The 23,014-nt window shown below is 44.6% G+C and overlaps 1 pseudogene; it reads left to right on the plus strand.

Annotated features, from left to right (window-relative positions):
- The first annotated feature begins 21,015 nt into the window (after positions 1-21,015).
- LOC114891828 lies at positions 21,016-22,557 on the plus strand (annotated as a pseudogene).
- Positions 22,558-23,014: the final 457 nt, after the last annotated feature.

Raw genomic sequence — 23,014 nt, forward strand, 5'->3', positions numbered from 1 at the left:
AAAAATCAAAAGAATAATATTTCATGACACATGAAAATTATGTGAAATTCATATTTCAGTTCTGTTGTAAACACAGCCACTCCTGTTTGTTTATGTAGGTCTACGGCTGCTTTCATGCCGCAAGGGCAGAATTGAGCAGCTGTGACAAAGATGGCACAGCCCACATGCCTAAACTGTTTACTGTCTGGCCCTTTGCAGAAAAAGTTTGCAGACCCTTGTTCTAGAGGGTCACTGGGCTTGGAGTCAGGAGGCCTGGCATGGACCCCTGGAACTTCTACTTACTTACCCGGTGACCTTGGGCAAATCAAGCCCATTCTCCCACCTTCAGTTTTTCCATTTATAAATGGCGATATTGATAGTACCTACCTCCTAGGGCCATTGTGATGATTGGATGCATGTGAATCTACTTTATAAACAGGAAAGCATTATAAAAACAAGGTATTTTGATTTCCCTCAATAGTTCTAACTTTTGTGAAAGACTGTATACTCATAAATACCTGCTTCAGTTCCTCATACTTTCTAATGGAATCTGGAGGTCTTCTATCTTTAAGCTAAGGAGAGATTATTTTCTCTCTTGTTTGCTGCTTCTAACATTTATTATCTCACTGTATTCCACTATTTCAGGTTTTTTATTTTTCTCTCACTGGTAATTAAGAAGCACTTCCTCCCCCCTTTTTCTTTTGAACTTCCTCATCTTGACCACGGTAATCAACTCTGTCCCAAACTCAGTATTCTTCCCCCAGACCAAGTTGTGCTTAAGGAAAATACTATCAGATCTGAAGCAAGGAAGTATTTCTTCTTGGTATCGTCCTAGATCTGCTGTGTTGTCTAAGAACATCCTTAACTTCTCTTTGCCTTTTCGTATAGAATTTGCTCAGGCAGCAATATTCGCATGAAATTGTGTGCGTGTGTGTGTGTGTGTGTAAGAGATAGTATTTGGATGAAAGATGCTGAAAGAAATTATTTGGCATTTATTAAGCATTTACTATGTGCTAGGCACTGTGCTAAAGGATTTTGCATTCATTGTCTCATTTAATCCTCTCAATAACATTAAGAGGAAGATAACATTATTATCCCTACTTAAGAGACTGGGAAACTGGAACTGAGGTTGAAGTGACTTGCCCATAATCTCCTAGCAGGAAAGGGATGGTGCTGGGACTTGTGTTCGTGTCAGATTACACTAGAGCTGGTAGGCTTAACAGTAACAATACACAGTTGACCCTTGAACATGGGGGTTAGGGGAGCTGACCCTCTACACTGTTGAAAATCTGTGTATAAATTATATACAGCTGTTCATCTACCCGTTTCCTCTGTATCCACAGTTCCATATTGGTGAATTCAACCAATCCTGGATTGTGTAGTACTGTAATATTTACTATTGAAAAAAATCTGCAAATAAGTGGACCCATGCAGTTCAAACCCGTGTTATTCAAGGGTCAACTGTACAGCTACCCTTGCCCCTTATTGGTCCTCTGAGTGTCATGCGGTTCCACCATCCCAGTCTTTGTGACCCTGCATTGCAGTTGCCTGTGTAGTTAGTCAGTCTCCCCAACTAGCCTAGAAGCCTGAGGAAGGCAGGGACCTTGCTTTTCCTGTTCTTTGCTGTATTGGGCGCAGGACTGATAGGGAGTGGGTATCTGCAAATGTTTATCAAATGGATGAATAAATAAATGAGTATAATGAGCATTTATATAGCTCAAAGCATTCACCTAGAGTCTAAGGGAAAGGAAGATGATACAGTCGTATTTCATGCAAAGTCCTCTGCTGCTAAGGAAGCCTTGGGAAAACAAAGGAAAAAGGAAGTGGAAGCGCCCCAGTTTTCATTTCAGCTGGAAAAACAAGGCAACAAAATATATTGTTTACTTTGAGAAAGGAGGAAAAAAGTTGCACTCTATGTGTTTCTTTCCCATTAATCCAGTATTTCTTCAATTTTAGTGTTTTGTATTCTAGCTTTATGCTTGTTGCCATATCTGGGAACCAACTACATTATTTACTTAATATTTTTTAAAAAATCAGTCCCCTTTAAAAAAATACATATATTTATTTTAAAAGGATCTTTATAACACTACAATAAATGGGAAGCCATTACCACTTGCTTCAAAAAGTAGGTGATGTGAAAGTAAATATAACAAAAACAGAAAAAGTAACTACATTCTTACAGATATTGTTGCCTAAGGGACCTCGGCCAGGGCCTGCTTTTTCTGTTGAAAAGGATAATTAAGAAGTGGTAGAAGAGTGTTAAAGACACACTAGTACCAAACAGAGGCTTTCTTCTTCGTAATGAGAAGGTTTTAAGGAGAGTTGGAGAGGAAATATCTTCCTCACGAAGTGACTCAATGTGATTTAATGTTGTGTCTGAGCCTTACCTAAAATCATCTCCTGTATGGCAGGAAGCGAGTGTTGCACTGATTGGAAAATGCTGAATCAGTGGAAGTAGGTCTTCTCTCTCCTCCGGTATGATATCTTAGACAATCCTGCTAAAGGCTATCTTCCTTCTGAAAAGAAACAGAATGGTTTATTTCTTCCTGTCTCCACTTACAGCTCTGTTCCCAAGAGAGGGGAGGGGACAGGGGACAAGCTGCCAATGGTTGGGACCCTTCCATCCAGGGTCACTTATGCTCCAAGTCTTCAGGGCTCACCCCAGGCCATGCTGGTTGGCCTGGAGGTGGGTGGCAATCCCAGGAAAGCAAGGGGGTCTGGGAACCTCTGCAAACAAAGCAGATCTACTTCAGGTCACCTTTTCAGCCAGAACATTTTATTCTAGTGAAATCTCTCTCCTGCCCCAATTCACTCATTGCAAAAACCAACATAATTTATCTTCTGGAGGGAAGGGTGCAGAATTCAGCCTGGTTGTTTTTTTTTTTTTTTTTTGGCTCAAGTAACAGCTCAGCCTAAAGTCACTTGAAGAAAAAGAGGGGAAAAAAAAGCTTACAGCAGGTTGCCAAGTTGCAAGTTTGGAAATAAAAATCAACATGGGCATTATCTCGAAGGTTGGGGAGAAGATCGCCTCAGTGCTCTTGAGAGACAGGAAAGGAGGTTCCATATCAATGTTCTGTTTGTCCTATTTCTGTTGGAATCAGACTTGAAAAAATGTCATGAGTCTTAGGATCAGGGGATCTTGGAATTCTGTGTGCTCCCTTAGAGGGAGGGAGGGAACTAATACTTGCTGAGGACCAGTGTGCCTGCAGGGTGCAGGTCACACCCCCCCACCCCAATTTTCACCCCCACTGATAACCCAAAGAGAAGAGGAAGGGCCAGCCACAGTTTACAGATCAGGAACACTCCCCCCAAGGTCATACAGCCTCTAAGTAGCAGAGCCGGTACTGAACTGCATTGTCCTGCTTCTAAAATCTGTGCTATTTGAACCGCTGCCCTCCAAGAATCATGGGAAAAGAACCCAAGATTTGGAAGGGCCTTCAAGGCCTCTACTTAATTCTACCCACAAAGGATCTGCTACAGCAGCAGTCCCGAACCTTTTTGGCACTAGGGACCGGTTTTGTGGAAGACAGTTTTTCCATGGACCGGGGGGGCTGGGGGGATGGTTTCGGGATGATTCGAGAGCATTACATTTATTGTGCACTTTATTTCTTTTATTATTACATTGTAATATATAATGAAATACTTATGCAACTCACCAAAATGCCGACAGGAGGCGGAGCTCAAGCGGTAATGTGAGCGATGGGGAGCAGCTGTAAATAGAGATGAAACTTTGCTCACCCACCTGTTGCTCACCTCCTGCTGTGCGGCCCAGTTGCTAACAGGCCATGGACTGGTACTGGTCTGTGGCCCGGGGGTTGGGGACCCTTGTGCTGCAGGGCCCCCAACAGATTCAGCCTCCCTTTGACTCCTTGTCCTGTGGAGCCAACCCATTCCATTGACAAAGGACATTAATTGTTAGTGGGCTTTCACTGATGTAAGTATTGCCTTCCTTCTCTGCTTTCCTCAGTGCCTTCCTTATTCCCCCTGGACATCTCAACACAGACTCTTGGAGTGGGGTTACCATCCCTAGCTTCCACAGCAAAGGGACCCCAGGAGACTGGGCATTTTGAAATCTTGTTTTGTATTTATTTAGGCTGTGCAGGGGCTAAAAGTCTGTGTTAGGTTAGCCCAAGGGTGCTCACTTGCTGGGACCGGCAAACAGCTCAACCAAGACTCCAAGAAACCACAGGCCTCTAATTAAGGCACTGTGCAGATGGTGGCACCCAACCTTCTTGCACATAGTGTGTTTGTCTGCAGAGGCTGGAGACATGCCGGGGCAGAATCCAGATGGTTGGGATTTCCCAGCTGCCTGTCCAGTGAGTGATGGTCCCCTGTCTGGGCCTGTTGGGTGCTGCAGGGGACGTGTCTGTCTGGTCAAGAGAGAATAAAGGGAGAAGCCCTGGGTTTCGTTCTTTGTGCTAATTTACTCTCTTGTCTTGGTCCAGCCCCTCCTCTCTCTGAGCCTTAGTTTCATTTCCTCTAAGAAGGTGATGACACTACTGACTTTTGTAGATCGTATAGTCCCTGAAAAAGAGAAACACACACGCACTGAGTCTCCATCCTTCACTGGATATATAGAGTGTACAGCCTTGGGCTAAGCACAGCAGCCTCACGACCTCTACCTGAGGGAACAGAATTGTCAGCATTTGCTCCCTGGGACCTGTCACCACCTCTTCCCTGGATCCTGAATATTGTCTGTGGCCACACCTTGGTCTCCTCCCTGATCCCTGGTAATGTCTCATAACTATGGATCTTTGGTACAAGCTGTGCCACCTCTGGGAGACATTCCGGTGTTGGTTGCAAGACTTAATTACAAGCCTGGTGCTGGGGGTGTGGGTGGGGGTCCGTGAGACCTGGATCCCCAGAATGATCATGCACCGAGTGTGCTCCTTTGGCAAGTTTCCTAACTGAATCAACAAGACTTCCTGGAGGAGGAAAGCTTTAACTGGTCCTTAGAGCCTGGCTAGGGGTGGGGAAATTCTAGGCAAAGGGAAGAATGCAGGCAAGTGCTAAAAACAGATGTTGGAGAGAGTAAGGTAACTTAGGGGGAAATCTACTTCTGAAATGCTAAGTTGTTGAATGTATCTTTTTTTTCTGGAGCCCACGTGTATGTGTGGCGGGTGCTTTTTTGTTTTTCTCAGTCAGGGCCAGGCTCTCCCTGAGCGCATTTTGGGGGAAAGGTGGAAAAGGAAGAGAGCAAGGTCTTCTCATTGAGACAGGCCTGGGTTTGAATCCTAGCTTTGATCCACACAGAGGGACTTTGGGCTAAATTATTCAACCCCTTGAGTTTCATTTTTCTCACTTGTAGGCATATTGAGAAATGATTTAAAGGAAGAGATATCTTTTTCTCTCCCTCCATCCCCCTGCCTCTCTCCCTCCTGCCCCCTGCCCCTCCTTCACCTCACCTCTCTCTGCTCGCTCTTTGGGAGAAGGAATCTCTTGCCTGGCTCCAGTACTGCTTCCCATGAGTGCATCTTGCTGCCAACTCTGGTAGGGTGCCAAGGAGATGGTGCCATGGGAGAAAATTGTAGATACTGTTGAAAGAATGTGAAAGAGAATTCCATAGAATTGGAAAGGTCCTAAGTAGCTCTTTTTTTTTTGTTTGTTTGCAGTACGCGGGCCTCTCACTGTTGTGGCCTTTCCCGTTGCGGAGCAACAGGCTCCTGATGCTCAGGCCCGGCAGCCACGGCTCACGGGCGCAGCCGCTCCGTGGCATGTGGGATCCTCCCGGACCGGGGCACGAACCCGCGTCCCCTGCATCGGCAGGCGGTCTCCCAACCACTGCGCCACCAGGGAAGCCCCTAAGTAGCTCTTTAATGTGGGTTACAAACAAGTAGACTTGTGAGAGTTTTGTTTTGCTGTGTTTTTTGTTATACCCTTCCAGGGTTTTAGTCAGGTGACATGACCTGCGGCTAAGCAGTTTAGCACCATTGCCATCTGCCCAGTCATTTTAGATATTTATATATACATGTAAACTGCCTCCCCACAATCACTTAAATTTGTGCACCCTGATCTAGCTCACCGTTTTCTCCTTAGAGACGAGGAAGCTGAGGTCAAGAGGGCAGAAGTGACTTGCCCAAGGGCACACAGTGGCTGGGCTAGACCACTTGGGTCTCAAAACTGAGCTCTGCTTTTGGCACAGAGAATGGTGTCTAAAGCAGAAGGACAGGGTTGGGACAGGAGGAAACACTTTGCAGGAAAAAGGGAATTTGTCTCCTGGGTGAGGTCGAGCTTTCTTAGATTGTTTTGTTTAGTCCAGAATGAGGGATTCCTCCTTGGATTCTGCTCCCAGCATCCTGTGTATTGGATGGTTCTTACCGTCCTTTTAGGTCTGGTGAAAAAGAAAAAAAAAAAAGATCACAGCCCTGAATTTCCCTGAGAACCTGCGGCTTCGGCTCCCCTGCTTCCTTTCAGGGCCCCTCCTGTAGGCAGGTTTTTACACATGATGAATTGCTGTGGTCAGCGCGGCAGCACGCTGTGCCCAGGGGAACCCATGCTCAGCTCCGTGGCCAGTCTGCATCTCTCCAGCCGGACAGCCTGCTGCATGCGTCCCCTCGTAGACACTGTCACCGCTGCTGCATTCCCTCCGTCCCAGTGGAGGCATCGCAAATCACCGGGAGGGAAGTGTCCACCCCCTGGCCTGGCAGAGCGGAGAGAGAAGGTGGGTATTGCAGAGTCGGGAGAAATTGCTTCTGGTCACCGGGGGCTTGAATCACCCCACTGGACTCATTAGGTTTCTCAATGTTTCTTTTACGAATGGACTTGGCTGGAGGCTGTGCTATGGACGCGCCTGGGACCCTGGTCACTCTGTCCCATAGACGCAGCCAACGCTTTGCTATTCACTTAGGTCTTTCAGGAAGCCTTTGTTGAATCTCTAATGCCCTGCTGCATGCAATGGGGGATATGGAATTGAAAGACCAGTCTGAACTTCCATACTTGCATTCTGGTTGAGGTGCATTTTCACAAGTCAGTAAGTCAATAAGCCTGTGGGAGAGACGGCACCAGGGAGCATATTAATACATAGGGTAAATGTTCATTGGCTGCCTACTGTATGCCAGGCATTGGTTTATTATGGTTGAAGTTCACTGGTCAGTGAGCTCGAGGGGTCTGGAAGAAGGAAAAATGTCAGCGGGCTGCCAAGTTTCATCATCCCAATAGCCACTTACATTTATTCAACACCTGCATGGGGTTAAACACATGATGTGGAAACCTTGTTATCACCCTGTGAAGGAGGGACAGTCATCACCCCACTTCACACGTGGACCCCAGAGAGGCTCAGAGAGTCTAAGAACCCTCCCCACCAGGTCACCAGCTGCTAAGTGGTGGGCGGAGCTAAGACCAAGCCGCACGTCTGTTTGACTCCAAGGCCTCAATCCCCAAAGACTTGACTCTTCTGGTTGGAACTGAATTTGAAGAGTAGGCAGAGTCAAGGAGGAAATAGTATCATGGGTTGAGCCTCTCCAGAAGTTTGCACTTTCCTAAATGTGTCAAACTTGCTTCCTATTCCGTAGACAAAAGAACACTCTAACAATATAACCTTCTAAATGCCCCCTGGGCCTTCTAGGCTGCTCAGTTGTTCAAAGCAAGGACATTAACTTCTCCATTATTAAACTTGTTTCTGAGAGGAACAAGCAAGAAATGGTTCCATCTTCCCAAGCACATTTTCTCCCTCTGCCCTATGGTGGCCCAGCTCCCCGGCCCCCCACCCAACTCACAACCTGCATGACTTCAGGTGAGTCACCTGAATTTATTGAGACTCAATTTCTTTTTAAATCGGGGTAATAGTAGCTACCTTTGAAGGTGCTGTGAGATTAAATAAGATAATATTAAGTGCACAGTTCCTAGAATAAGAGTTCAATCAAGTTAGCTTTTCTTAATTATTATTCTGTATTTTCTATTTTGCCTTAATTTTGGTCACCGTACTAGATGCTAATCCCCCCCCAAGGTACTTTTTACCTCACAGAATTGAAATATCAGTCTGGAAGTACAGTTTGAGGCAAAAATGAATGGATGTCTAAAGAGATATTTTCATTGTTTATATCGGGCAACGGTGAACAGGAGCTCAGTTAGCCCCTCATGCTTTATTCAATTATATTTTTGCTTGTTTGTTTTTTCACTCTTACCCACCCACTCACCATTTCCTACTAGGACTCATTTACTAGGGACGAGTAATAGTTCCAGGAATTAAAGGTTTTTTGTTTTGTTTTTTTTTCTTGCAGTGGAGCTGTTTAAAAGTACAAAAAATAGTAGAGAATGATATAACAAACTTATCACCCAGTTTTAACAGTTATTGTCATTTTCCTAATCTTGTTTTAGCTATCTCTCCACTTTTTTTTTTTTTAAACTGGAGCATTTTAAAGTAAATGCAGAATCATGTCATTTTAGCTGTAACTACTTCCTAACTAGCTTAACTGATAAAGACTTAAAAATTATTGTGTCTAGCAATATTTATCATAACCCTTTAATATCATCTGTCATGTTTAAATTTCCCAGATTGTTTCAAAAACTGCCTTTTAATAGTTGATTTGTTGATAGCAGAATTTAAGCAAGGTTCCCACATTTTGTTTGGTAATTATGTCTTTTAAGTCTATATTTCATTCTCCCCACCTTTTAATACCACTGACCTGTTTGAGAAATTGGGTTCTTTTGTTGATGATCACACATTACGGATTTAGTTGATTACTTCTTCCTGGTGTTATTTTAGTTGTTCTTCTATCCCCAGTATTTCCTGTAAAGTGGTATTAGGTCTAGAATATGATTATATTCAGTGTCAGTATTTTTGGCTAGATGACATTGTAGGCAGGTATGGTGAGTGGGTTCTTCCTTTTCTACCACATCCTGGGCATGTAGTGTCAGGCTGTCCTAAATTTCATGATGTCAGCCTGGTCTCACCATGACAAAGTTCTCCATCAACTTTTTACCTAATGGGTTTAGCATCCACTGATCTTGTCCAGATCATCTTCTCATTAGTGGTTGCAAGATGGTGATTTTCTAATTCTTTCATTCTTTCCAGGTCCTGTTTTCTATGCTTTTCCTACCCTAATCTTTTTTTTTTTTAATAGTATCCAGCAAATGTGAACATATATGGGGGCTCCAATAGTTTGGAGTTGGGCTGGCTATGTAAAAATCAATGGGGATCTTTATAAAAATACAGATCCCAGGGTTCCACTCTTGGGGTTTCAGACTTAGGAGGTCAGGAGAAGAATCCGGAAGTGTTCTTAGTTTTTAAATCAAGTTGCTAAAATGTAGCCAGTCCAGAGAAGTGGAGCTTTAAAATCCATCACTGCTTAACATTGCAAAGGACAAAGTTTGCCACCATGTTTGCATGTCCTTGTTTGATGGGACACCAGATTGGGGACAGCAAGGGTGAGAGAAGCTGAAATGAACTTGCAACGTTCCAGGGTTATTGTGGCTCCCCCATGCTGCCCCTCACTTGGACTCTGTGGCTGTGCTTTCCTTTGCTGCTCCTGGTCTCCCTCCATCGCGTGAACCTCAGAAACTTCAAATTGCATTAATATATGATTCCTTTGTGCCTCTCCCCAGTCTAGGTCTAATTACTCTGAGCTGTTGGGACTTGAGTGTGATGACAGAGGATTTTCTAGGATTATTCTCAACATGTGACATTCAATTACCACTCCCTAGGAGGGCAGGGGTTAGCCAGGCAGGGAGCTGGTAGAGATGGATAGGATTTCCAGATAAGAATGGCAAGAGGCTCAATTTCTGGATGGATTCTAGAGTTGTGCTGCCTAAACTTTAGTGCATACTTGTTAAAAAATACCATTCTGGGATCCCACGCCCGACAGTAGGTTTTAGTAGGTTTGGGGTGGAAACCGGCAGTTAGCATTTCTAATAAGCTCCCAGCTGATTTTGGTGTATGAGGGTCATGGACCTTAAAGAGTCACTATAATGGGCCTCAAAAGCCTTGGGAGGGCTTCCCTGGTGGCGCAGTGGTTGACAGTCCGCCTGCCGATGCAGGGGACACGGGTTTGTGCCCCGGTCCGGGAAGATCCCACATGCCACATGCTGCGGAGCGGCTGGGCCCGTGAGCCATGGCCGCTGAGCCTGCACGTCCGGAGCCTGTGCTCCGCGACGGGAGAGGCCACAACAGTGAGAGGCCCGTGTACTGAAAAAAAAAAAAAAAAAAAAAAAAAAAAAAGCCTTGGGAGATGGGAGACTCAAAGGCATCTAGAAAAGCAGACAGTAATATGGAGCAGGTACCGACCAGGAGATTAGGAGACTGAGTTCTAACCCAGCTCTGTCAGTGACCCCTGAGGGATCCTAGGCAAACCCTTCTCCTTCTCAGCCCTTACTTGCCCTTGTGTAAAATAACAGCGTTGATTGGGTCTGTGATCTAATTTTTTAAAGCAGAGACTCTTTTTGCACTCTCGATATTTAAATGGATTAAATGGGGGCTGTTCTGGTAGAAACTGGGATATGGACTCAGCACACTTGGCATAACCACTTGCTTCTCTCATCAGATTTTGGGACTCCCGCTGCTGACATCCACACACAGCCTGAGGTCTTTGCAGAGCTGGTTTGAAAACCACTGATAGCTAGAGTTTCTTCTCACCCTAACGTTCAGTGATTCTGGGTTTGATCCTTCTGTACATGACCACGGGCTCTCAAATCCCGGCAGCACTCTTCTTATAAACTTAATGAGAGGGTGAGAATGCTGTAAGGCCGCTTATCCCGCCTAGTAGAAATCTAAAGTAAATGCACGTCTGCTGCTGCTGATAGGTGGGGCGAGGCAGGCTTGAGTTCCTACTTTGAACAGCATGTAGGGTACTAGGCATCATGGAGTCAGGCAGACATAGCTCCTTTTTTTCAAGGGCTTACCGTTTATTGGGGGAGGTTCTTTTTTTGAAAAATTGAAATATATTAGACATATAAAAGATTTAAGGTGTACAGGACTTTGATTTGATACATTTATATGTTGTAATATGATTGCCATTGTAGCGATAGTTAGGACCTTTATCACATCACATAATGATCTTTTTTTTTTTGCGGTACGCGGGCCTCTCACTGTTGTGGCCTCTCCCGTTGCGGAGCACAGGCTCCGGACGCGCAGGCCCAGCGGCAATGGCTCACGGGCCCAGCCGCTCCACGGCATGTGGGATCTTCCCGGACCGGGGCACGAACCCGTGTCCCCTGCATCGGCAGGCGGACTCTCAACCACTGCGCCACAAGGGAAGCCCTGATCACTTGTTTTTAATGGTTGGAATAAATAGGATCTAGTCTTTTAGTAAGTTTGATGATTATCATACAGTATTGCTGCCTATATTCACTCTACTCTGCATTAAATCTCTAGGGCTTTTTCCTTTATGACTCACTGCAAGTTTGTACCCTTAACCAACATCTCCCCAATTCCCCTGCCCTCCAGCTCCTGGTAATCATCATTTTACTCTCTGTTTTTATGAGTTTGGCTTTTTTAGATTACACGTATAGGTGATATCATACAGTATTTGTCTTTCTCTGTCTGACTTATCTCACTTAACATAATGTCTGCAAGGTCCGTCCGTGTTGTTGCAAATGGCAGATGTCTGTCTCTCTTATGGCTGAATAATGTCCCATTATGTTTATGTATGTATATATCTATATATACACACATACACATACACACCACATCTTCTTTACCTATTTGTCCTGTGACACACACTTAGGTTGTTTCCATAATTTGGCTATTGTAATAATGCTGCAATAGACATGGGGGAGCATAATATCTCTTCAATAATCTGTTGTCATTTCCTTTGGGTATATATCCAGAAGTGGAATTGCTAGATCATAGGATAGATTTATTTTAAATTTTTTGAGGCACCTATGTATCGTTTTCCATAGTGGCTGCACCAATTTACATTCCCACTAACCATGTACAAGAATTCCCCTTTTTTCCACATCCTTGCCCAAACTTATCTTTTGTCTTCTTGATGATAGCCATTGTAACAGGTATGAGGTGATATCTCATTGTGGTTTTCATTTGTATTTCTCTTATAATTAGTGATGTTGAACATCTTTTCATGCACTTTTTGGACGTTTGGATGTCTTCTTTGGAGAAATGTTTATTTAGTTCCTCTGTTTTTAAATTGAATTGGCATATGAAAAACGAACTAATTAACAATATGTGGGAATATGGAGTACAAAATTGGTGCTATAAAGTGAGAGAAGAGAGCTTTGAGGAATACACTGAGAGCTTCAAGAATGATTGGGGTTATTTTCCATTGTTCACAAAAAGTATTATACACACACACACGTAGTTGCTGATTAGCAAACACACGTGTTAGGTCTGTTATAGAAATCCAATTCAATGAGTTTAAGGAGGGATCTGTTGGATCACAAGATGAGGAATTTTAGGATCACTCCAGCTTCAGGCATGACTGGATCCAGGATCTCAATGATTTGGGCTTTTTCTCCATTTTTTGGCTCTGTTTTCCACACTGTCTCGCCTTCATTCTAAGGCAGGATTTCTCTATATAGGAGAAGCAACATAATAAATCTCCCAACGATTCTTGGCTTATTATGATCTTTTCAGCTGGAAATTCCAGAGGAAGAGCAAGGCGCTCTCTCTGGCAACATTCAGATATTAAGTTTTAGAGGCTCAGACTGGGCCAGGGCTCTCTCGGAGCCGTCTACTCTGCGCAGAGGAGCAGAGAACTTTGCCTGGCTAGCCTGAGGCATGTGCCAGTCTCTGGGGTGAGTGACAGTGAGGGAGGCAGGGACAGGAGCACTATGGCTGTCCTGCCACAGCAGTGTAGGTGGGATGGCTGTTCCCCAAAGGAGAAGTAGAATGTGAGTGTGCCAGAGTCAACCGCTGTCCACCAAAAATATGGAAGTAAGAAAGAGCAAAGTCGCTAGTAATCTAACGTAGGAGTTCATGCGCACACATGTGCAGAAAGACGTTCTTGCTACTTTAAGTAAAAAACAAAAGACCATGGTAGAACACAGTTCATACAATAACATCTTATTTTTAATTTTTAAATGTATATTCTATTTGCAGATGCACAAATATATATGCTTTGAAAGCATAAAAATGAAATCGGCTATTTTCTCAGTACAGGGTTTTTCCACTCGACAATCATGAACGTTATTCGTTGCTGTTAAGTATCATCCTGCACTATCCTTCTCGGGACTGTATTTTGTTATGTGGTCATAGGATGATTCAGCTGATACCTGAGTTCCCTTAGGAGTGCGGAACAGCACTGACTGAGCTGGCATTGGGGTCTGTGGTCCCAGCTGTTCCTGCTAGCTTGTGTTTCAGAGTAGACAGTGTCTGCCTTGCATTTCCTTTTTGGGTCCTTTTTAATGGGACCCAGTCACTCAGGTCCCCAGCAGGCTTGGGGAGTTGAGTGAGACCTTTAAGCAGGAATGTATCGACTGCTTCTGAAATAGGAATTCCAGGGCCCTGGCATTTATATATAGCCTTTATCTCAGCAGCCTTGTGCAGAGCTGGCATTTTTGGGGGTCAAGGCAGAAAAGATCAGGGACAAGTGAAAGCTGCAGGAATTGGTTGGTGGAAAGTAGGTTCTTCCAAAGCCGAGGTTGGGGTTCAGGCTTGACAATAACCTAGTGAAACTCCAGAGAAGTTGTATGCACACCAAGGATGCAGCTGTCTTGTCCACCTTGCAGAACTGCTGCAGACGAAAGAGCCGCAGGTGAAATGGGGGAGGGAGGGAAACATGGAGTTGGCTGCAGTAAGTGCTCTGTGCTTTGGGCTCTAAGGAGCCCTGACTGGACTTGCTGGTGGCCTCAGTGATGGTGGGAGACCTGTCAGGTCACTAGTGTGTGTCAGGCCAGTGGAGGACACAGTTTTGCTGAGACCCTCACCTGGCGGCCATGCCAAAGGCCATCCACTTCACTTCCGGGAAAAGGTTGACCCGTTTGCTGACTCACCCACCTAAGACACAAGGTGAGGAGATTGGGGAGAAAAGAAGCCAAGGTGTTGATTCTCCATCTCAGAGCGGGGCCTTCCAGACTGAAAAAAAAAAAAAAAAAGAAGAAACAGAAAAGAAATGATAGGTGGGCTGAGAGTCCCTTTCTTCCAGAAGAATTGTGCTTAGGTGGGAAAACATGGGGGTTGCCAGTACAGGCCCTGAGGATGTGACTGTGGCTCTACTTCTTGCTGGCTGTATGGCTTTGAGCAAGTTACTTGATTAACTGCCAGTTTCCTCATGTCTAAAATGGGAATAAAAATAACAGCTATCTTACAGGCTCATTGGGAGTGTTAAATGAGATCATGATGTACAGGAAAACGCTTAGCGTAGTGCCTGATAGATAGTGCTCAATAAATGTTAGCTGATGCTGTTAACAGGCATGAAGACTGGCTTTGACCGAAGCCAAGGTATGAGAGGTTACCTTCTAGAACATTTTATATCATGCATGTATAGTCACGCAGAGACAAAAGATTGAGCGTCCCAGTGTGTTGTAGTAGAAAGTGCCCTCACCTAGAACCTGTGAGTCCTGAACGCTAGTCTGGGTTCTGCCCTAAACTCACTTTGAGACTTGGAGTTACTTCGTTCCTTTGGGCCTCAGTTTCCTCATTTGTAAAATGGGCTCTTAGGTGGATGGTCTTTGGACTGTTCCCTGGTACACCCAGGTTTCAAAGAGGTCTGGTGATTGCTCTGTGCCCCCGATTCTATGACAACCAGGACAGTAGTTGGGGTTTGATCAGTTTGGTATGTTGGGGTACTACACAAGATTCCTTTTGAGAATAGGGTCTGCTACTTAAAACCTGCTCTGCTAGTTGCTTTCTAAGGATTCTTGCAACTCTAGCACTTTACAGCATGGTATTAGAAATCCAGGGGGCAATTCTGTGTTCTTGTCACAGCATCATTACGATGACAGCTCACACAGTGTCCTCATTTTAAAGATGAGTAAAGTGAGGGGAAGGGGGGGGAGGGTTAAATTAGGAGTTTGGGATTAACATGTACAAACTACTATATATAAAGCAGAGAATCAACAAGGACCTACTGTGCAGCACAGGGAAATCTACTCAATATTTTATAATAACCCATAAGGGAAAAGAATCTGAAAAGAATATATATGAATATGAAGGTGAATATATATATTAATATAAATATAGATAAATGAGTCACTTTGCTGTACACCTGAAACTAACACAACATTGTAAATCAATTAGAATTCAATTTTAAAAAAATGACCAAAAGAACAAACAAAAAAAAGAGCAAAATGAGACTCAAAGCAAAGGGCTCGAGCAGCAAAGTCCAAAGACCAGCAGCTGATGCCAAGACTCAACTTGTGTCCTGGGTTCCCTGCCTTCCAGGGCTCCACTGCTTTCACTCCATGCTTCTGCCTTTTGAAACTCTTGGACACTGCATTTTATAAAATGGGGCTGCCACAGGCTGGGTGAATTCAGTGTTCCCAACACGCTGCTCATCTTAAAATATCACCATCTTGCTGTGCTCACATCTCAGACACATTTATCATGAAAGAAGGGCAGATAGACATCCAGCCTTCGCTTGACCTTTAAATTACCTCCCTCTCATCGGCGGTGGCTGATCAGCTGCTCTTTTGGAGAACAGGTGGGTCGACATGAGATTGATTGGTCTTCTCTGCAGGGGATGTGACTTGGCCCACTCCAACCCTCTGACCTGCAGAGGACCTCTGAGCTCTGGGAGCCTCAGCCAGAAACAAGAGCATGGATTAGTAAGGCAGGAGGAGGGGTCCTCTGTGCCTGGATCTAGGAGCAGGAGAGAATAGCTTCTGAAGACTCAGAAAGAAGGCCAGTATTTGGGACCTTGGACAAGTCCCTTGGTCTCTCCCTCCCTGGGATCCTAGGATGTTTTTGATAATCAATGAATGTCACTCACCATCTGGCTCTAAAAGGAGCAAGTCACTGGCCACTGCACTTGCTGACGTTTAACACACCCTGAAAGGAGTTCAGGGAAGAGATCAGGAATGAGGCACTCTGCGCTCTGGGAAAACTGGCAGGACAGGTCTTCAGATAGTTAGATATTTTCAAGAGAAAATTTTATGAACCCGATTTCTTGCATCTTCCCATACTTAGAAAGGCACTAAAATCATCAACTGAGATATCTGTTCATCATGACTAGCAGTAACCTCCTACCAAGGTGTGTGCTTGATTGCACGTACCCCTTCTCCAAAATCACATCTATGCTGACCTCCCTCCTTGCCTCTTTGGAACAGTTTCTCAGGGCTATCTGAGAGACTGTCTCCCTGGCTATAGGCCTCAGTAAGTCCCCAGAGAAAACCGAAACTCACAGTTCTCACATTGTGTGTTTTTATTTCAGTCAACAGAAATTGGGTAAGTAGATAGAAACTCCACAGCCCAGGATGCACCGATGCACCAGCGACTCAGAAGCCATTGTGCTGTGGTAGAAAAAGTATAAGCTTTGGATCGAGCAGACCTGGATTTGAATCTCAGACCTGGTGCTTATAGGAAAGAAAGTGTTGAGGTAGTTGTGAAACCTTGGGCTGGTCACTAAACTCCTCTGTACCTCAGTTTCTTCATCTAGAAAAAGGAAATAATAATGCCAGCTTGCAGGATTATCATAAGGGTTAGGATCATCGATTTGCCTGGTGCCTGTCTTATAATAGGTGCTCAAAATAATAGTTTGTGTTATTATTTTTTTAAAATTAATTAAGTTTATTTTTGGCTGTGTTGGGTCTTTGTTGCTGTGCTCGGGCTTTCTCTAGTTGTGGTGAGCAGGGGCTGCTCTTCGTTGTGGTGCACGGGCTTCTCATTGCGGTGGCTTCTCTTGTTGCGGAGCAAGGGCTCTAGGTGCGCGGGCTTCAGTAGTTGTGGCACGCAGGCTCGGTAGTTGTGGCTCGCAGGCTCTAGAGCGCAGGCTCAGTAGTTGTGGTGCATGGGCTTAGTTGCTCCACGGCATGTGGGATCTTCCCAGACCAGGGCTCGAACCCGTGTCCCTTGCAATGGCAGGCGGATTCTTAACCACTGCACCACCAAGGAAGTCCTACTTTGTGTTATTGATAGGAGAATGTTTTATGAAATAAAGACCTAAGGGCTTATGAGAGATGATGATTATTTTATTGGCTAATAGGATGTCTATTCCTATTGGACCAACTGATAATAATTAGTTACCTCACGAAGAAAGAAGAATTTGGAATGGGACAGGACACATGAGTTTCCTTGGGTTTTGTCTGTGGGTTCTGTTTGGTTGCATTCGGCTATGAAACAACCAATTGTTGACCAGTGGAGCTGAGTTACACACTGGCTAAAGAAGTCCACTTTGAAAAAAGCTTAGAGAGGTCTTAGTTTTCTGGGAGCAAGCCCATCAGAAGCCAATGTGTGACCGGGCTGCCAATACAGATAATAGGCTCTTGGAGTGCATTAAGAGAAGTAGCAAGCCTACAGTGAAGGAGGAGATGGCCGAGATACGCTTAGAAATCTGGGTTCCGTTCTCTGAGAGTCTCATTGTCAAACTTAAGTGTGTCCTGAAGAAGGTGATTAAGATAGGAAGGGTCTGGAGAACTTGCCAAATAGGGAACAAGGACAAGGATGGGAGATTTTTATCCTGGAGAAGACAAGTGTCAGCGTGATCCATTTAAATCCCTGAAGGGCTGCCTTGGGGAAGAGGGAGATGTTTGGTTCTGTGGGACACCAGGGTCACAGGGTTGGGGGGTGGGGGAAAGGCAGAGTCAGTGCTTTTTGCACAAAGTTTTCAAGAAGGCATATTCAGTTCAATTTAAAAAGATACCTTGTAGCAAAAAGACATCTACCATGGAACTGGGCCACATTCTGAGGTAGCATGTACCAGAGGCCAGCCAGAGTGACGCAGGATGATGTGGAGGTCGTGAGGACAAGATTTGATGTCAGATCTGGGTTCAGATCCTGACACGGTCATTTACTGTGTGGGCAAGGAAGCAAACCTCTCTAGATGTAGTTTCCTTAGCAATAAAATGGAGATAGTGTCTAAATTTCTGGGTTGTGAGGATTAAATGAGCTAATATACGGAAAACCCTTAACAGTTGCTGTTCCTATTATTTTGGTTACTTATGGCGGATGTTCTGCTGGCCGGGTTTCTTTCCCGCTCCTCATTCTTGGGATTCTATGAGTAAACAGGCCACTGCTTTTTCTCCTTCATTGTTCTCCTTTGTTCTCCACTTGCAACCAGTTTCACTGTGTTGTGTTAATAACATAATTCTAGAGAAAGCTGGCCTGATGTGATTGTTTATTAGCGCTTCTTCCTCATTCATTTATATCTTTTTCCCCAGCTGATGAGCATTTTTTGCTTAGAAGTTCATTACTTCTCCCCCCCCCCCCATTCCAGCAACGCAATTTAAACAACATTAATCCGGTATTTAGCGAGAGAATGGGGTTTTAAATGGGAAACACTCAGTTTGAGAGGTAATCTTCCTTTTCTCTTTTTTTTTAAATTTTTATTTTTTGAGCATGCTGTGCGGCATGTGGGATCTTAGTTCCCCAACCAGGGATCCAACGCGTACCCCCTGCATTGGAAGCAGGGAGTCTTAACCATTGGACTGCCAGGGAAGTCCTTCCTTTTTTTCTTCTTAAATAACATTAAAAAAAAAATCTTAATGACGAATCACCACCAATTGTCTTGGAGGAAGGTTGCAGAGGGGATAACAGATGAGGGTTCTGGCATTTTAGAGCCAGACGTACTCTCCTCTAGCCCCCTCATCTTATATGAGGAACTCGGGCCTCAGGGAGATTGAATTATGGGCTCCTGGCCACCAAAGGGTAAACAGCAGAGATGCTGTGGTGTGAATCTCTTCCCACTGTACCGAGCTGCGTTTCCTTTGCTGCGGTGGCTGCAGGCTTGAATCCTCTTCTTCTGCTGTGTAGCCTGCACTTGGCAAGTATTTTAACTTCACTGAAGCTCAGTTTTTTAAATTTATAAACTGTCCATGTGGTAATAGTTTCTTCCTTGTAAGTATTATGGGTAGGATGATCTAAGTAAAGCCATTACACCATTGCTGGTAACTAGAAGGTATGGAAAGAGTATTTCTTAAATGAAGGGATAACAAGTTCAGGTTGTTACTGTTGATAGTGGTTATTTACCTGAGTTTTTCCCAGATGCCAGGCCTTTGCTGAGTCCTCCATACAACCCTGGGAGGTAGGTATTATAATATGTCTCTACTGTCAAGAGAACTCTGCAACTTGTGTTATTTCCCCATCCCTGCCTTGTTTGTTGCTCTCCACCCCCATCCATTCCTACCTGACTAAACAGTGACACCCTTACAATGGAGAGTTATTAGGGATCTGTTTCAGAACAGCAGAGGCGGTTCCTGGGGAGTTGCCTCTTATTCCACACAGTCAGGGGCGGAGGCATCTCACAATACAGGGTGGGGCTTGGCAGCAGTGAGAAGCAAAGGAAAGCGGGGTGACTCACCTTGGGTCCAGGAGGAGGAATCTGACTAATCATCCCTTACACCAGTGGGTCTCAACCGGGGACAGTTCCCCCCTCTCCAGCAGGTGGCATTTGGCAATGGTCTGAGACTTTTTGTTGTCACAGCTGGCAAAGGGGGGTGGTATGAGTGTGCTACTGCTATCTCGTGGGGAGAGACAAGGGATGCTGCTAAATACTGTAAAGAGCACAGGGCAGCCTCCACAGCAAAGAATGATCCAGCCCCAAATGCCACTAGGGCGAAGGTTGAGCTCCACTGCCCATACCCATCCAGTGATTTGATGTTCGTAACACATCTTGAAGCTGGATGAAAGGGAGCTGATACTTAATAAGGGTAAAGGGCCCCCTTTTGTGCCAGGCATTGAATTACGCTAGAGTTGGGAAAATAGATTTTAATCTGCGTGCCAACTTGATCAGTTGGTAGGGGCTTCTTGGATCACTCTAGGGACAAGGATTCTGAGGCTCAGCAGGAAGGCTCCCAGCTCTGCCACTTTTCATCCATGTAGCACTGGGCAGTTACTTAACTTTTCTATGCCTTAGTTTTCTATTTATAAAATGCCAGTGATAATAGCATCTCCCTCACTGGGTTGTCAGAGGATTAAATTAATATTCCTGGGCTTCCCTGGTGGCGCAGTGGTTGAGAGTCCGCCTGCCGATGCAGGGGAAATGGGTTTGTGCCCTGGCCTGGGAGGATCCCACATGCCACGGAGCGGCTGGGCCCGTGAGCCATGGCCGCTGAGCCTGCGCATCCGGAGCCTGTGCTCTGCAACGGGAGAGGCCACAACAGTGAGAGGCCCATGTACCGCAAAAAAAAATAATAAAAAAGAAATTAATATTCCTGATATACAACACGCTGGCACGCTGTTAACATCATCATCACCTTCACTATCAGGGACATAATCCTGCCATATGTTTACCATCCTTGTTGTACTCAAATGATATACAATCTCTTAAGTAGGCAAGACATGTATAATTGGTCCCATTTTTTAGGATGAGAAAATTGTATTGCAAGCTGGTTAGAGCGTTCAGAGAGATGATTCCGAGTGTTAAAATATAGAGGTGGGCCTTTACAGAGAGTGTCATCTTAATTCTTGAAGTGTTTTGTCAACCAGTGTTATCCCTTGCCCAACTCTGAAATGTCTGTAGAGATCCTCAGGGGCTGATCTTTACTGCACCTTTGTACTGTTCAGGTTGGTGTGAGCTGTGTTCCTGTCGTTAGGCAATAAAGGGCACTTTGGCGCTTACTGATCTGAGCTGCCCGTGGGGCTTCCAGAACAAGAGCAAAGTGGAATCACTGAGACCATAGGTGATAGGGGCACCTCTGGCTCACATATGGGCAGCCCACATATGGCATTGTTTTGCTTGTCTCTCTCCATTTTTCTTAAATTTACAACTTCAAATTTTCTTTGTTTTCAAAAACTAAGTGACACGGAAATTTCTTTTTTAAAAAAACTTTTAGCCCGCCGCCGCCACTACTGTAGCACTCAGGGCCCCTCAACACAGGCGGCGGAGGCGGAGGCCATGGCGGCGGGATGGCCGACGCGACAAGCCCGAGGTGCTTAGGGCTGCTGGTGACGACAGCCCGCATCCGCAGCCCCCCCCCCCCACCCCGAGCCGCCGGGGAAAACCTCACCCGCCTGAGCAGGAGAAGCAGCCGCTGCAGCACAGCGACAGCTCCAGTGGCGTTAAAATGGAGAATGATGAATCAAAGAAGAGAAACCTGAATTAAAAGAAAAATCTACAGGAAATAAGAGGGCCAATGGATTTCACCCTCATTCAAAAGACAAGAATTCAGGCACTGGAGAAAAGAAGGGTCCAAATCGTAACAGAGTTTTTATTAGCAACATCCCATATGACATGAAATAGCAAACCGTTAAAGATCTAATGAGAGGAAAAGTTGGGTCAGGTTACATACGTGGAGCTCTTTAAGGATGCAGAAGGAAAATCTAGGGGTTGTGGTGTGGTTGAATTCAAAGATGAAGAATTTGTCAAGAAAGCACTAGAAACTATGAACAAATATGATCTTAGTGGAAGACCCTTGAATATCAAAGAGGATCCTGATGGAGCAAATGCTTGTAGGGCGTTGCCACCAACAGGGGGATCATTTCCAGGAGGACATGTACCCAACATGGGATCGGGATTGATGAATTTACCACCTTCCATTCTCAATAATCCAAACGTTCCTCCTGAGGTTATCAGTAATTTGCAGGCTGGGAGACTTGGTTCCACAATTTTTGTTGCTTGGTTCCACAATTTGTTGCTTCAAAGTTGGTTGGAAGGAGCCAAAGGAAGTGTTCAGCGTAGCTGGAACTGTAAAGTGGACAGATATTAAAGAAGACAAAGATGGCAAGAGCAGAGGAATGGGCACAGTCACTTCTGAACAGGCAATTGAAGCAGTTCAAGCAATTTCTATGTTCATTGGGCAGGTTTTGTTTGATACACCTATGCATGTGAAAATGGATGACAAGTCTGTCCCTCATGAAGGCTACCGTTCATATGATAGTAAAACACCACAATTACCACGTGGTCTTGGAGGCACTGGAATGGGACTTGGTCCATGTGGACAGCCTATTAGTGCCAGACAGTTGAACGTAGGTGGTGGAATGGGAAATTTAGGTCCAAGTGGTATGGGAATGGATGGTCCAGGTTTTGGAGGAATGAATAGAACTGGAGGAGGAATTGGGTTTGGTGGTCTGGAAGCAATGAATAGCATGGGAGGATTTGGAGGAGTTAGTCAAATGGGAGAGCTATACCGTGGTGCGATGACTAGTAGCATGGAGAGAGATTTTGGATGTGGTGATATTGGAATAAATCAAGGCTTTGGAGATTCCTTTGGTAGACTTGGTGGTGGAATGGGTGGCATGAACAGTGTGACTGGAGGAATGGGGATGGGACTGGATCAGATGAGTTCCAGCTTTGATAGAATGGGACCAGGTATAGGAGCTATCCTGGAAAGGGCTATCAATATGGATCGAAGATTTTTATCAGGTCCAATGGGAAGTGGAATGAGAGACAGAATAGGCTCCAAAGGCAGCCAGATATTTGTCAGAAATGTCATGTAATGTTTGCAGAAATAAAAATGGAGAATGGAAGGTCAAAAGCTTGTGGAACAGTCAGATCTGACTCCCCAGGATCAGCTGAAAAAGGCTGCAGAATAATGAATGGCATAAAAATCACTGGCAGAGAAATTGATGTTCTCTTGGATCATAATGCATAATTTGAAATCACGGTTGGAACATTCTTACATCTGTTCTGCTGAATCTCTTAGTAAAAGTCATTTTTTTAAGTAATACTGTATGCTTACAAAAGTTGTAAAAATGTACTTTTAAAACTCCCACCAGCTTTTAACAGTATAGTGTTAAATATACTCTGATTTTTGTTAATCTCAAGTTTGGATTTTTAAAGACAGCAAGTCTGGTCGTTCAGTTTAAATGAATGGTTATACTATTTTTAATGAAATAAGCCATTTTCATGTTGTTTTCAGTTCTACGTAGTGGGATTTGTTTGTTCAAGTGTCCCCAGCTTTTATCAACGTATTGTAAGGTAAAACATAGGTGGTTTTTTCAAAACTTCTGTTTAATATATGTAATTGTCCTTGAAAAGCAAGGGCTCAGACAAATTAGGATATGATCTTGGTTGGTTTTAAATTACTTTTTGTTGGTGATAAAGAATTA

The sequence above is a fragment of the Monodon monoceros genome, unplaced genomic scaffold, assembly GCF_005190385.1.
Source record: "Monodon monoceros isolate NGI ecotype Baffin Bay Population unplaced genomic scaffold, NGI_Narwhal_1 Super_Scaffold_12, whole genome shotgun sequence".
Taxonomy (NCBI): Eukaryota; Metazoa; Chordata; class Mammalia; order Artiodactyla; family Monodontidae; genus Monodon; species Monodon monoceros.